Genomic DNA, 16,621 nt, shown 5'->3' on the forward strand with positions numbered 1-16,621 from the left:
CTGGTATGGAGCAAGAACGACAGTGATAGAGTTGGCTTGGAAGCATGAAAAGAGAAGAAAAATGTATTTTTAAACTTTTATAACAAGTGCTTCCCAAGCAGACCAGGAGGAAAACCTGGCTGACAAACACTCCACAGATGTTGCTCATCTCTGCCAACACAACTGGTCGCCATGGCAACACTACAAGGCCAACCACAGCCTTCAGCTCGCCTGTTTACAGCGACATCATGCACACACACACACACATGCGCAGCAAACTCAACAACAAGCACACACAAAAAACATTCCAGCCTGTGATCTGGACCCCAGTGTGTATTTATACTGATGGGAAGGGGGGACTCACAAGGCCACCCGGACCAAAAGCTCCCCTGAGCCTTGACACACATCATTAGACACACACTAAGCTGTGTTATCGTAAACAGATCTTGTTTTCAAGTCCAGCTAGTGACAGAAGACAACTGGACTAACAGTTGGGAAGCCTGATGTTGTTCACATTTCAATTGCTCATCAGTTGCTCATCAAAACAGCAGCACCCACAGATGTGTTGTTTTCACGTGATGTGGAGACAGCGTATGTGCTACGTGTCTTCTTAGAACATTCAAATCAAATCCATTCTTATTTACTTTTAAAATCGAATTCCATTTGACAAATTTGGAATGCCGTCATTTATGGCGGTTAATCGGTTCCAGACCCGACCGCGATAAGTGAATTTCATTCAGTATTAATAAATGGAAGATTCTGCTAGTTAGCATAGAAAACCAGTTTATGACTTTCTAAATGTGTCTTAACATTATTAGAGACATCAAATAACAGCCCTGTAGTCACTTTTACACTCCTGTTATTCTTTGTTTACATCACATTGCACAGGCTAAGGGATCACTGCAGCGACATAACAGACGGCAAGCTAACGAGCGATCTAGCCAGCCTTTCCAATTTACTTATTCTAAACTTAAGAAAGTGTTTCAAACGCAGTGGGGAAGAAAAACAAAGAAAAACTCTGTGTCAGCCATGGCATGTGGGCTGGGCTCTGCTGGCCTCCATGCAGTGAAAGGTCATGTCATCTCATCACATTACTGACACCTACTGACCACAATACTACAGACTGTATAACTTGGCTTTCTATATTTTTGGACTAATAATAGGCCATGGTCAACCACAAAACTTATTTTTTGAAAAAACGCAATATAGTGAGGGAGCCATATTCAAATGGCCATATAGTTATTACAGTTATTATTAAAAAATGTGTCCTAATACACAAGCGTCACGCCGTCGAGGACGTAAGAGTCACTGCGGAAATACTGTACTTCTATAGTGTGTTCAAAATAAGGGGGTGTTTGGTGAGTTAAAAGCTTGTCTGGCTGAAGGAGGCGCTGTGACGCTGGAGCGTAATGAAGCGCTAAGAGGATAACACAAGCTGGCAAACACGGCTGAGCCTGCAGTTATTGTATTCATTCCGTTGCAGTGACACCAAGCAAGGGGTTGTTGAGTGTGTGGTTCCAAGTGTACTTACCCAGTGACAGACAGCAAAACGAGGGGAAGGGGAGGGAAACGGTGACGGACAGCACTCGGCCACTCTGGGGGAAAAAGCGAGAGGAGAAAAAAGCAGTCATGGAGACAGTAAGAAGACAATGAAATGTTAGCGGAGAGTAATCAAGCGGCTCATGTCTTATTCATGGCAGTAGTAACACATGCAGTCCTCCTGTGTGCATTCTCTACACAGGTGGAGATGAAGTCCTGTATGCAGCGTTTGCTGGCTTCATCCAGCCGTGACCTTCAACTCTCACTGGATCGCTTTGTAGCCGAGTGTGAAGCGGCCGCCATGAGAATCGGCACCTCCAAGTCCGAGTCCATGGTTCTCGCCCGGAAAAGGGTGGAGTGCCATCTTTGGGTCGGGAATGAGATCCTGCCCCACGTGGAGGAGTTTAAGTACCTCCGGGTCTTGTTCACAAGTGGGGGAAGGATGGACGTCTGCAGTGGTGCAGACACTGCATCAGTCGATCTACGTTCCTACCCTCACCTACGGTCATGAGCTTTGGATAGTGACTCAAAGGATAAGATGGCGGATACAAGCGGCCCAAATCAATTTTCCCTGTCGGGAGGCTGGGCTCTCCCTCAGAGATAAGGTGAGAAGCACTGCTCCTCCACATTGAGAGGAGCCAGAGGAGGTGGCTCGGGCAGCTGGTCATGATGCCTCCTGGACGCCTCCCTGGGGAGGTGTTCAGGGCACGTCTGACCGGTGGGAGGCCTCGGGGAAGACCCAGGACACGTTGGAGAGACTGTGTCTCTCAGCTGGCCTGGGAACGCCTCGAGATCCATCAGGAGGAGCTGAGGAGCCCCGCCACCTCTTGGATAAGTGGAAGAAAATGGATGGATGTCATCACATCCTTCCAGCGCCACCTCGCTGTTCCCAAGCGAGAAAGGACACGTGCAGGTCATGGTTGCCTGCTGCAGATAAACTTATAAGCACGCACTCCAACACTAAAGTTTGAGGACAGATTATTTGCACGTGGGACCATCCAACTGCACAGCAGCACAGCATGATAGGCACATTTCTTTGTATGGTGACTGAGAGCGTTGATTTGGCATTCAACCAATGGGAGCGCTGCAGGAGATGGAAACAACAGCAAAGTCCCACAGGTATGCTAAGATGGGACACGGCCACATTCTCTCCACCATACCTGAAATAGGCTCTTCTAAAAATAACAGAGTGAGATGTTTGTACGCAGCGGGGCTCTCAGAGGAGAGGAGGTGACAATAATAACAATGGCTCTAGGCGATAAGGTGCAATGTAACGCTGTGAAACACGAGCGGGAAAGCGATGTGAGACACGCAAGAGGCTGAGCGAAGATAAGTGTCGGATTGAAACGTTTGTTGCAGATGGCAGATTGGAGGAGAACGAGGGTCGACTCCATTCTCAGTGAGGAAATGAATCACTGGAGATGTTTAGTGTGAGGAAATCCTCACCAAAGACAAAAAATGGGGACATTTTTTCAGAGCAGGTGCGATATTTGTAGAAAAGAAAAGATGAGGCGTTCAAGGGCCACAATGCTTGAATGATGACAAAGCTTAACTTGGTTGGCACTTTATTTGAGTTATTATATTTTTTTCATTAAATTTTAATGTAAATTAATTTACTTCATTGTAATTTTTTATTTAATGTAATCATGTTTAAAAATGTCAGTTGCCAGTACAATATACACATACAGTATATACTCATATAATTATGTATTCATTACTAATAAGACATTTTAAAATAAAATCTTATTATACCATATATTATTTTATTATAAAATATAACACTTCATTTGAAAATACCACAGGTTGCACAAATTATATTTTTCTTCATTTGATTTAAATTGAAATCAATTTACTTCATTTACATTACATGCATATTTTAATAATACTAATTATTAGCATAAAATAATAAAATCTAAATAAAATAATACAAAGCATAACATAAAAAATGACATTTAGAATGGTAAACTTCTTTTTACTCTTCTATGAAGGTTAATAAACACTGGAGAGTGTTTTGTTGATGACACTTAAAGTGCGGAAATGGGACTCGAACACAACATGTGTGTAGTTTACTAAAGGTTACTAAAGACTTACTAAAGAGTTTGAGCCTGTAACGGAATCCTTCTATTTCCGTTATTTGCGATGGGAAAAATGTGTCCAGCATCTCGGAAGGGATTGAATGTACTTTTTGCATAATCCTGCGAGCTAACAAACAAACACAGCGACCAACCGCTGGAAAGCCAAAGGAAATGAAGAACAGCTGGCAAATGTGACCTCCAGGGAAACTCTTTGGAGATCAATAAAGCCAAGAAAGCACAGAAAAGGGCTTAGGAAAGGATCTTGGTGGTCTGAATCCCAAATATCTCTCGCTGGAATTGCATGACTAAAAAGCACAGCCTTAAAAAGGGAGCGACGTTCAACATCAACAGGAGATAAAGAGTGTTGGGCGACCATGATCAAACTACATGTGCCCCCTCTTCAGGAACGCAGCCCTGCCCTATCCTGGCCTGCCATGCAACTCTCTGTGGGACTCGCAGTCGGATGCTTTTGTTGCCACGGACACCTCCTGTCCTGGTATTTTTGGCCCCTTGAAAGTCGGCCATCTTCCTGTTTTATGACGCAGGACTCCTCCGGGACTTGAAAGCACGCCAAGCCGCTGATTTGAGAAGTGCTGGAGAGTGAACCCCCTCTGCTCCGTCGTGCAGCTGCATCCCACTGGGACAAGGTGGCGGGAGGGTTTCCAGATTGGAAGGCGCAGCCTCTGTGGCCAAGGAGCTTGAAGCTTTGGGAGTTTTTCTATGAATAAATCAATAAGAGCACTCTGACCTCCAGCAGCTGCTGGACAGGTTTCATGGGAAACGCTCTTAGGTGTGTTTGTGTTTTGGAAGCAACAGAATGAACATTGAGGAGGCCCAGCTGGAGGTGGCGCTGAATGGAATGAGTGCATGACTTCAAGTAGGATGTGGGGAAAGAATACCGCACCGACGTCTCCATTTTTATTTTGTCAAGCCGTCAGAGGAAGAAATTTCTCAAGGGCCTTCAATGGGTGGGAAAAAAAACAATTGGAGAAAAGATGCAAGCAAAGTGAGAGGTAGAGTTTGGTTTTTTCCCTTTCTGTTCTTTCATGAAGTGAGTCAGCCAGAGAAGGACACACTTTCCTTGTTAAGAACTAAATAAGGTCCAACATGCGCGCTAACGAGTGATCAAAGCAGGCACATGTCGTTTGCCACCAATGACAGTCTAGTGTTGGAAAAAATGTGAGATTAAACCACCTGGAAAACTTCACTTGTGTGCCCCTGATGATGGTACTTTCCAAGAGCTGCACAAAAAAATTGAGAAAAATTGCAAACATGCAATTTAATTTCTACATGGCGACTCTTTTTTTTCCATTTACGGAAAGGAAAAGTGCACTTTTTTTTTATTTTGTCCATCATCCACAATCCTTATGTGAGACATGAACACACTTCTTTGTCTTTTCTGCGCCTTCTAAAGATATAAAAACATGTAAAAAGAGGCAGCTAAGAATGCACGTAATGGGACACACCTATTCTGCCCATGGAAACTTCTGAAAAAAACCTCCAAATAGTGCCGACAAGGCTCCATTTCCATCATGTGAGCTGCATATTAACCAATTATTATTATTGTTATTGTTATTAACATTGTTACGTCCAAGAACTACCTTACTGGCGTAGTGACACCTCACCACACCACAGCGGCTAGCTACTAGCCGGTTAGCGACTAGCTTCACCACACACTAGCCAAAGGTAAGGCTACATATTGGAGCTGCTGTGTTTTTGTTCCTTTCTATGTTGCTATGTGAAATCAATGCACCCAGGAAGGAAGTTCCCAAAACACTCCAAGTATGACATGTTATCATGAACATGTAAAGAACATCCATCCATTTTCTATGCCGCTGATCCTCATTAGGGTTGCAGGGTATGCTGGAGCCTATCCCAGCTGACTTCGGGCGAGAGGTGGGGTACACCCTGGACTGGTGTCCAGCCAATGGCATATACCATATACTGTACCATACCAACCATTCACACTCACATTCATACCTATGGACCATTTAGAGTCTCCAATGAAGCTAACATGCATGTTTTTGGAATGTGGGAGGAAGCCGGAGTACCCAGAAAACCCCCACATGCACGGGGAGAACATGCAAACTCCACACAGAAATGCCCAAGGGAGAATCCATCTTGTGACTGTGTGGCCAACATGCTAACCACGAGACCTCCGTGCGGTGACTTAAATAAAAGTGTAAAATAAAAATGACAATAAAATAATACAAATGAATACACATTTTATTTAAATAAGAGTAAAATAACACAAATAAATAAAAATACAAATAATTTAAATCAAAGAGTAAAAAATAAAAATAGAGTTACATACAAGTAAAAAATAACAAAATAAGCATGACTTAAATAAAAGTGTAAAGAAGAAAAATAACTTAAGTGTAAAATAAAAACGACTTAAAGTGTAAGAAATTATAAAAATAAATAAATACAAATGACTTAAGTGTAAACTTAAATGTAAAAATGCAAATGTAAAACAATGTAAAAAAATGACAAATAAAAACATTCAAATAATAAAGATAAATCCAAATGAAAAATAACTGAAATAAAAGTGTGAAAAATAATACAAATTCAAAAAGATTTAAATCAAAGTGTAAAAATAACAAAAAAGTCATAAAAAAATTAAAATGACTTAAAAGTAGGTCTTTAGCTCTATTTTACTGTGTAAAAAAGCTGTTTGACTTCCCAAATGAGATGAAACTACTTGGAAATGGGAGGAAAGTAACAACAGAAAAGTTGTCTTGATATGTTTTCTGGTGTGAAAGGTGAGAAACGATGTTGACCGTTTTGCTGAAGTGGCACTAACACCACTTTACTGCACGACGCGCTTTGATTGTCAGCCGTTAGCAGACTTCATGACGGCCTGCTAACGATTTACCGCATACGTACGACCCGCGTTGTTTGTTTAGATGACACGCCAGAAGTGCGGCTTGTTGAGGAATATCTGGCACTGCTGGGAAGTCCATTTCTGTTTATAATCCTCAAATGTTCAAGCGCTCGCCTCGGCCCTCTGCTTTGTTTTTGTTTTTACGAGCAATAAAGTTGAAAGAAGACCATTGAAAATGAAGGCCATAAATTAGGCTCCTATTAAAGCCTTCACGCCGGATAAAAGCAGGCATTCCCTCGCAGCTGTGGGATGACGCCAGTCAATAAGGAAACTGCTCTACATATCCAGCCTGCGGGGCTCGCTGGATAAATGTTACATAATTGCTTGGACTTATCATCTCCTACTCGCTGCATACTCTACGCACACACACACACACACACACACACACACACACTACAATCAGAGGAGGTGAAAATGCTGCCTGTCAAGTCATGCGATCATGCCGAGCTGCGGTCATGTGTTGGCGATGCTCACTTTCTGAATGGATCCTATCCTGCACCATTTTATAGCTCAGCTCCTCAGTGCACAGCGAATACAAGCGTCTCCATGACGACCACACTGGAATACACCTTTTCCTTATTTAGTCCTTCCGAAAGCTCATGAAAAATGAAACGTTCGAAAACCGATTTCTGCTCATACGAAATCACAAGTCAGTCCAATTCATCCATTCCAGACCCCCCAAAATAGGAACAAAACAAACACTCGAACTAACGTACGCACACCCTAAGCCTAACCCAATCCATAAGAATGACATCAATGACATGCTAAAATGCACGAGTGCTTTGCTGATGTGTTGGAAGTCTCTCCCGGTGACGAGCTAGTGCGCTGCTAACGCTGTTTACGTCCACTCTTGTCCTCAGTTGTGGTGACATTGACACAAGATAGCCGTCCTCGGATATGCCTGCCAGCAAATAGCAGCTCGTACCCCACATTTTAGCTCGCAGTTGAAAGCAAAAAATCATTTAAAAAAAAAAAACACCCGTTAGTTGGGACACTCGTATGCCAAGGCAATTTGAAAAGTAGCGGCACTGCTCCAGTACCTTCTCACTTCCCTCAGCAGGCCACGTACTCCGTGGCAACTCCGCTCAGCAGCTACAAGTAACGCTGGTCTTGCTGCCAGAACCATCTGCCACGGCTTTGAAGTAGAGCTGTCAAAAATAACATGTTAACAGCGTAACTCGTTTATTTCATTAATTAAGTTGCATTCTTTTGTGGAATTAACGCATGCGCACCACAGCAAGCACGCCTCCCTGTTAAGACGGCAGACGGAAGCACAGTGGAGCGTCCCCACACAGAGTCTGGCGCTCTTTTCTAACTGAGCACATCAACAGCAGCACGGTTCCAAGCCCATATGTGCACCCTATGGACCTCCAACTCACACACGATGCCAGTCCCTTCAGCCTGGGAACCGCACTTCCTCATTCTCACTGCAAGAACACCAGATGCATTCAGGGACACTCCAAACATCACAAAAACGGCTTTATGATGCGTGTGTGTGTGTATGTGTGTATGTGTGTGTGTGTGTGTGTAAATAAACATGAAGCGGACAGTCTTATCATTCACTTTGTAACTCAGTGGCGACGTACGGTTTGCTACGTTCAAGTATGCTGGGAAATACACTGAAAACAAGTACGTTTACCTTAAATGTCACAATGACTTTGAACGCAACCCCTCATTGCTCAGAATAACACGGTTTAGAGTGTGGTTCTGCTACTATTGAAGACGAGTGTTGACCAATAGATTTGTAGACTTGTGTGGTGTCTTTGAGCTTGATTGAGTCATTCAGTTGGTTTGGCGCTGTTAACACATACAAATATATCATCCTGGCCTGTCATTGAGCTTTCTCTTCATTAAATACTTGATTTCACACATAGTTGCTAATGGTGATTAATTAATTAATTAACTGTGATTAATCTGATTACAATTTTTACGATAAACTTACCCTTTTCTTTCTGCTCAATATTTCTTCCCGCTGCGTTTCCTCAAACTAAGGTGTGGGCGGAGGGTCAAACAGGGCGTGCGCATGTTTGTCGCGCATCAAAAAAAAGTGGCGTTAAAGGAAATTTGACTTTGACAGCCTTGTTTCAGATGCATTTGCGATTCTTTTCTGCATAAACTTCAAACTATAAAACCGTGTAAAACCATGAAACCGTGTGTTGTGTTTCTGGAACGGCTTCATTGGATAAAAATTGATTAGGTTAACGTCTGAGTCGAACCTTCTGGAAGTAATGAAGTCATTCAATCCCAGCCAACCCGCTCAGTAGCGGCCATTTTAGACGATTCTGACTGATCTTTCTACCGTGCTGTATGGTTATATAAACATGGAACCTAGCAAAACAAACATTAGACTCCCGTCTTTCATCAGGAAAAAAAGTTTGTTTCTACCTTTTTCTGTTCTTTAGTAATCAGCAGTAGAACATAGCTAAGTTTCAGGAAAATATCAGTTCCCAACTAAAAAGGGAGAAAAGCAGCTTTTAGTGAAAAGATACATTTCAAGCATAACTTTCACTTTGACACAAACATCTAGCTTTTGTGGCAGCTGAAATATCTAAACAACTATACCAACAAAAAACATCACAAACAAGTATTCATTTACAAATATAACACCATCAACTATTTGTAATTCTTTTATTAACTAAACTGTGTGTGTGTGCACGTGTGTGCGCACGTGTGCATGCATTTAAATGTCCCCACAATGGTGTAACTTTCTGCACGCTGCACTCCTCCACGCTCTCTCACGTCCTCCTTGCTGTCGCACGAGTTAATCCCTGCAAAACATCCATGCCGAGCTCTTACCAAATGCACTTCTGCCCCCTTGTGGCCGTTTTTATGGCTTAAAACTGCTGGAAAAGCCACCTCTTTATTGTGCACTTGCATCACCGCCTCTTTTTGGCTCTCGCACAAAAAAACGTAAAAGACGTATAACTATGTCTGTGGGAGGGAGCGTTCGGGTTTAAAAGAACGTGTAAATACGTCTTTGGTGGTGAATGAGTTAATCACGCTAACCAGGGTGCCGCTCTATCTTTTCTTTACAAGAGTAGCAGTCAACAAACACCTGCGGCCTTTTGCAATTTACCTGCTGAAACACTGACAGCGTGACGAATGTACTCATTATTTTTGCTGACTTCCATTCTGTGCAAGGAAGCCTTGGTGGGCCGGGTAATAATAACCATTCCAGCGCAAGGAGGACAGGACGGGACGCCATCCTTTACGAGTCTTGCATTCTGGAGCAAAGGTCGACAGTTTAATTGGAAGTGCAAATTGTGTTCACGTGTATCCCCACAGTGGATGGAGCCGGGGGGAGTGGGGGGCAGCAGCGTGTGCACGAACAGCATGAGTGTGTGGATTCAACAGCCAGCTAGCATGCAGGAGGGGATGATGCTCTCGCGCTAATACTCCCAAGTGTTTTAGGAGCTACATTATATAGACAAAAACATTCCCGGGGAATTCCGGAGGGTTAGCATCTATGCGGATATCTGCCAATGCAGCATAAAAATACGGCGAATAAGAACTTCTTGACACAGACATGCTCCGCCCTACGCAACCCACACCCACGGCAAATCAAAAGAACACCCGCAGTAACTTATTGACCATTACAGGTAGCTAGGTAGGTAGCTAGGTAGGTAGCTATGTAGCTAGGTCGGTAGCTAGGTAGGTAGCAGTGCGAAGGCCCTCTTGATACTGCTAGGTTTATTAATTATTATTATTATTATTATTATCATCATCGTCATCATGCAGGCACTGCATTTTTAAGTCCTGTACGTGCATGAAAATTCACCATTTGCAAGCGCGTCAAGTCTGGTGAAAAATGTGATATTTCAGGGGCCCCAAAACAAAGCTCACTCAGTAGCGCCCCTTTAAATTTAGAAAGAATTAGCCAATGCTACCAGTTTCACAGAACGTCACCAAAGTCGACGAAGACGTCAATCGTGACAAGATGCACAAAAAGGTCTCAAGAACCCATGTTCTAAAACAAACAGGAAGTCGGCCATTTTAAGAGTTTTATGTCATATGCCGAGTAAAACAAGTAGTTCTGCTACGCAATGATGGGCAAAAAGCAGGGCTTGTTTTTGAACAAACTGGTCCTGGGTACTTTAACCAAATGAGCCCAAACCAAAACCACAGAAACCAGACAGACGGGCGATGTTACATTGCGAACAATTTTAGGATGTTCCATAAGATGTGGGCGGGGCATGGCAACAAACTTGGATGACCAATCAGGCAATTTGCCACTGAAGTGTAAACATGAATAAGTCACTTCCTCAAGGTCACAACTTCATACATGAAATGAAGATGACACCTTAGCTCACTTCCTGAATTCGCCACCCAGTAGCGACAGGAAATGCAATGTGCACGCCCTGCGACTTACGTGAACGCTGAGTTGTGCGGGGGGGGCGAAGGCCCGTTCCACACTGCTTACTTTATTTTTGTAAAAACACTGCAAACATTTCAATTTTTGCTGCGCTTTTTTAAATGATCTTGCTAGATGATACTTTTAGAATGTGCTGTGCGCAAATTAAAAAAGAGCTGAAAATGCCCCCCGGCTGCACTTGGGACACCCCTGATTTAGTTGCTGCATCCTGCTGATGCAGGATGTCAGGTGGGCCCCCATGCTGCAGGAGGCCAACATGGCATGTGATGCCATGTTGGCCCAGATGCTCAGGAAAGAAACGAGCTGAAGCCATGAAAACAAGCCAAGAAAGAAGCTCCCTAACTCACCAGTTGTGCACCAATCAGGCTCAGCGGGATGCGCTCATGGCTCAGCCAGCCTGCACACACAAAAAAGGACATGCGGTCAGGAGGGAGAGAATTTCATGAATCGCAACAGCACAAATCTGGACTTATTTGGCCGCTTTACAGTCAGAAGCTCACGAGGGAGGAGGGGGTGTCACTGCCCAGGAAAACAGGACATAAATCACAACTAGCAAAGTCAACATGGCGGGGACCTGGAGGAGGCCTGGAGGAGGCCTGGAGGAGACCTGGAGAAGGCCTTGAGCAGGCATGGAGGAGGCCCGCAGGGGGCCTGGAGGAAGCCCGGAGGGGGCCTGGCGAAGGCCATTGAGGAGTCCTGGAGGAAACCTGGAGGGGGCATGGAGGAAGCCTGGAGAGGACCTGGAGGAGACCCGAAGGAGACCTGACGGAGGACTATAGGTGGCCTGGAGAAGGCCTGGAGGAGACCTGGAGGAACCTGGCAGAGACCTATAGGAGGCCTGGAGGAACGACTGGACGGAAGCGGAGACGGGAGCGCTGAGGGAGTCCTGTCAGCAATGACAAACCAGACGGACGGAAACACTCAGACAACCTTCAGCGAGACGAGGACAGGAAAAATGAAAGGCTTTAACGCCACTTGAGCCCCGCTAGCACGGACCTGTGACCGATTCCATGACCTGCTGTCCTCTCTTCGCTCATGAGCCCTGCGGCTCCACTCCACCACGCTTTGAAGCTTTACGGACGATTACGGCCTTGATGCTTTAAAAAGGCAGCGAGTGAGAGGCTCCGTCTTGTTGGATTTTTTGATGTGAGCAGACTTTATATTTGCTTATTACGCCTCGCTTGACGCCTTGCTTGACGCCCAGCTCCGATAAAAAGTGTGACGTACACTTGAATACCAAACACCCTACCTCTAATGGACATCCTTTTACACCCCATGACCTTCACAGTGACTGGTTGAGCAGTTCAAGGACATTCAAGGACATGAAAAATGGAAGCATTCCAAATGATCTCAAGCTGAGGTTTGGGCCTTGTGAAGGGTTGGTGTGTCTTGGGCAGCAGGTGATGCTGTGATCAAGTGTGCATCGTTCCTGTTAGGCAAAGCTGCAGCGTACGCAGACGTTACCACAAGAACCGTTCCTCTGCGCTGATGCAACACGTTTGTCAAGACAATGTAGACTAAGAATGTATTAGTGAGGCTGGCGGGCCAGGGGAAACTTTGTGGAAGGTGTTGCATACATGTGGAGATGTGTGCACAGCAAATAAGCCCAGCGGCTCGCCTGCAGGTTATTACGCTGAGCAAATAAGGAAGACTTCATCCGCTGGCTGCATGTCATCAAACACCCGCCACACTGACTGACACGCCTCCTGACATTTTACACGACATACAGCACTCTCCAAAATATAACAGCCAAAAAGTCCTCCTTTTCTTCACAGTGACCTCGCGGCAAACAGCACATCCCCACAGGACGCACCCTTCCATGTCCCATAACATTGCATTTTTACCCTCATCGTATTACACCTTTATCCGAAAACTACTCTCAAAAATATATATATTTATGGCTTTATTGCTAAATAATTACCACTTTTTCCTCCATCGTGTTATTATGTTATCCTTTTTGTCATCATAATACATTAAGGATGACTTGTTTGTTGGAATATTTATAATATAATAACTTTAAATTTACAACATTTTCCACTCTTTCCTCCTTTTCTTCTGGAATATTTTGGCTCCGTCACTCGAGCATGTTGACATTTTCGTCTTCATTTTAGGACACCACCCTCGTAATCTTGCTACTTCCTGCAACACTCAGACTTTTGCTCTTTTCCCCGCTAATATGTCCACATTTTTCTCATAAAATACGCTACTTAATTCTCTTGACATGAACACTTTTACTCCGAATATTTTGGCATTATCAACAAAAAATGCTGACTTCTTTTCCTGTAATTTCGCCACATTTTTCTCATAAAATACACAACTTGATTCCCTTAACATGAACACTTTTCAGTCTGAATATTTTGGCTTTATCAACAAAAAAATCTGATTTTTTTCCTGTAATATTTCCACATTTTTCTTATAAAATACACAACTTGATTCTTCAACATTGACACTTTTTAGTCTGAATATTTGGGCGTTATCAAGAGAAGAAATTCAGACTTTTTTTCTTGTAATTTCTCCACACTTTTTTCATAAAAGGCTCAACTTAATTCTCTTAACATGATCACTTTTTACTTTTTATTTTGGCTTTATCAACCAAAAATTCACACTTTTTTCTTGTAATTTCTCCCCTTTGTTGTCGTTAAATATCCACGTGAAATGAGTGTCGTATTCTCGTCGTGTTTCTAGTTTGTGCTTGTGAAACAAACACAGCGCTATATGGTTCCGATCCAACTTTATTCTCGTGAGACTTTGACTTTAACCTGGCCATAATTCCACTTTCTTCTCCTAATGGAAGCTTTACACTTCAGCATGAGTGCTACTTTTAGTCCTCCGTGTGTCCCTAATGGTCATTTGCAGTCCTTCACACCGGACTCATTGAAACGACAAAGATACGTCACATCATTTGGCTGGTACTTTATGCATCAAGCTACAGCACGAGAGAAGCCTTCACCTTGCTGAGCAGTGCTACCTTTCATGCGTGGGTTGCATGTGTGCACAAACACGCCAGGAAAGTCAAATGAAAACACATTCGCTGCCTTGCAGGGTGCTTTGACTGTCACTGCCCGGCTGCAGTCTGCTTCTGTCCCGCTCCAGCTAGCTGTGTCCTGGAACACCACCAGCACCACCCCCCCTTGGTGGAAACATCAATAATCTCTGTGCATTTAAAGCCCAACACGCACACACACACGCACGCGCGCGCACGCACACGTGCATACACACTCATGCAGCAGCGTTGTCATGTGAAATGGCTAGCTGGCTAGCTAGCTAGCAACGACTACTAAACTGTATTGTTTATAAATGTGTGTGAGTGCGTGTGTGTGTGTCCGTGTGTGTGTGTGTGTGTGTGTGTGTGTGTGTGTGTGTGTGTGTGTGTGTGTGCGTGCGTGATGGGTGCCTTTTCTTCTCATTAAATAAAAATATCCGTGAGACACAAGGAAGCAAAAACAATAATTTGAAAAAAGGACAGAAATGCAGCTAGCTTGTTCTTACGTGCTTTGACAGCAGCAGCCTCTTTTAATCCGATGAGGGGAAGAGGAGGAAGGAAGGAAGGATGCTGAGAAGAGTCCACTTCTCTTTCTCCTGTCCTCTCTCCTCTGTCGTTTCCCAGCTGCCTCCTCTCCGCGGCCCCCCGCTGATGGTGTCTCCTCCTCGGCGTCTCTCCTCCGTGCGGTCCCGGCGGTGCTCCTGCAGCTCTCGCCCTCCAGTGGAGACTGAGCGGCCCGTCCGAGCAGGAAGCGCTCCTCTTGTTGCCCTCTGCGCTCACTCGAACATGCAAGCGTGTGCGTTTAATAAGCGAGCGCGCTGTGTGTGAATGAGTGTGCGCAGGGAGTGAGTGAGTCATCCAGCAGAAGCACACCCAGCTCCTCCCCGACTAACAGCTGACTGCTGTGGCCGCCATGCCTTGTTGGAGGCTGAACACCGCCCCCTCGGCCCCTCCATGTGCCCACCTTCAACACACCCTTGCTGCGCTACAACAATCAGTGATAACAATACGGTGGCAGAGCTCATGGGGCGCTATCACAACTGCCCCATAGGCCGCTTTAAAGGGGGGTGGATGGCACTAAACAAAAAAGCTCTGTTAGAAAGGAGACTTGTCTCTGTGAGGTCAGAAAGAAAACCAACACATCTGTCTTGTGAGACCGTGACAGCAGACAATCGATACGGAACGATCGTAACCTTTCATGAGCACCGACATTCCACATCCACACGACAACTGGCTCCCTGCGTACGGCTATAAACCGGGAAAACATGGCGTGTGAGACCGGGCCGTGACGAGGGCGTCCACACGCTGTTTGTTGCTTGATGCTGGAGGCGGAGCCAGCCAAGCAAAACCTGCAGCTAAATAAAAGAGGACGTGCTATTGGCACAGCAAACACAGAATGACTGCAGGTTGTCATGCTGAGTAAATAACGTGCGCTCATCGTGTTCCAGCCAGGCTGACAAAAAACAGGTTTGGGACACGAACACACTTTCTTTACCAAGCTCAAATTCTGTGTGATTCACGCAAAACCGTAATCATGACTTTCCCAAACGGACTTTCTAGGCTTTTTTACGCCCACAAGGCCAGATGAATCAAACAGGAGTCACTGATTGTCAGTGATAGTCTTTCAAGTTCCTTTTCAACTCTTTTTTCCTATTGGCTTTCACCTGCAAGTCAAACATCACGCCGCACACTACTAGCAACAGCTGCAATACCTCTGGGAAACACTAGGGGCGACATTGCCCACATTTGCAAAAACACTACAACGACAACCACACAGGCCAATGAGAAAAAAGTCAGACTTTTACCAGAATGAAGTCATCAATTTAGACATAAATGTGTAGAAATATTACAAGTAGTCAAAAAACAACAAGAAGAAGTCAAACTATTCCGAGAACAAAGACGATATTTACGAGTCATTGTTAGTAAAACCACAAGGGGGCACTAGTATGTCACCGTCCCACAAGAATGCTGTTGAAACTAAGCACAGGAAGTGCCTTCCATTGACCAAAACACCTCAGAAACATCAAGTCTGTGCAATAACTGCAATACCTCTTGGAAACACTAGGGGCAACATTGTCCAATACTTATTGTGTAGCAATACTACTACACGATAAAGGTAACTGTACAACACGTGATAGGAAGGCACTCCAGCGGGTGATCAAGACCTCACAGAACATTGTTGGGGCAGCCCTCCCCTCACTGCAAGACATTTATAAATCTAGAGTCCTACGAAGAACACACAACCTCATCAAGGACAGCACACATCCACAACACTCATTATTCACACTCCTACCGTCAGGCAGACGCTACAGGAGTTTGAAGTCCAGGACCACAAGGCTGGCAAACAGCTTTTACCCACAGGCCATCAGGCTTCTCAATGAAGCACTCACACACGCCGCACGCAACACACGCACACACTCATAGCACTTTATTTATTCATTTGTATTATTTATCTGTATTAATGTCTCTTGTTGTTGTTGCTTAATTTATTGGTATTTATGTTTCTTATGTTTTATTCTTTCTTGTGTTTTCTTTCTTTTCGTGGGAGAATGAACAGAATAAGAATTTCATTGCATAGTAGAACTGCTGTTTTACTGTGCATATGACAATAAAACTCTCTTGAATCTTGAATCTTGAATCAATTGCAGCACAAACATGCGTTCTACAAGAATAAAGTCCAACTATTGGGAGAACAAAGTCATTGATTTAACAAAAAGGTGGCAATAGTACAAGAAAAAAAAAATTAAATCAAAACTTTTATGAAAATAAAGTCCAACTACTGGGAAAAA

General features: G+C 44.2%; 1 protein-coding gene across 4 annotated transcripts in view; it reads right to left on the reverse strand.

Annotated features, from left to right (window-relative positions):
• LOC129172082 (1-phosphatidylinositol 4,5-bisphosphate phosphodiesterase beta-4-like) overlaps nt 1–14,779 on the reverse strand; it is an 84,245-nt gene extending 69,466 nt beyond the window's left edge. For 2 of the 4 annotated variants that reach the window (XM_054761459.1, XM_054761455.1), the window contains exons 1-3: nt 14,339–14,779; nt 11,197–11,246; nt 1,511–1,574 (exon numbers count right to left, since the gene is read on the reverse strand). The gene's annotated coding sequence lies outside the window, so the exon portion shown is untranslated. The remainder of the gene's footprint in view (nt 1–1,510; nt 1,575–11,196; nt 11,247–14,338) is intronic. The other 2 variants (XM_054761456.1, XM_054761457.1) reach the window with 2 other exon arrangements.
• Nucleotides 14,780–16,621: the final 1,842 nt, after the last annotated feature.

The sequence above is a fragment of the Dunckerocampus dactyliophorus genome, chromosome 19, assembly GCF_027744805.1.
Source record: "Dunckerocampus dactyliophorus isolate RoL2022-P2 chromosome 19, RoL_Ddac_1.1, whole genome shotgun sequence".
Classification (NCBI taxonomy): domain Eukaryota; kingdom Metazoa; phylum Chordata; class Actinopteri; order Syngnathiformes; family Syngnathidae; genus Dunckerocampus; species Dunckerocampus dactyliophorus.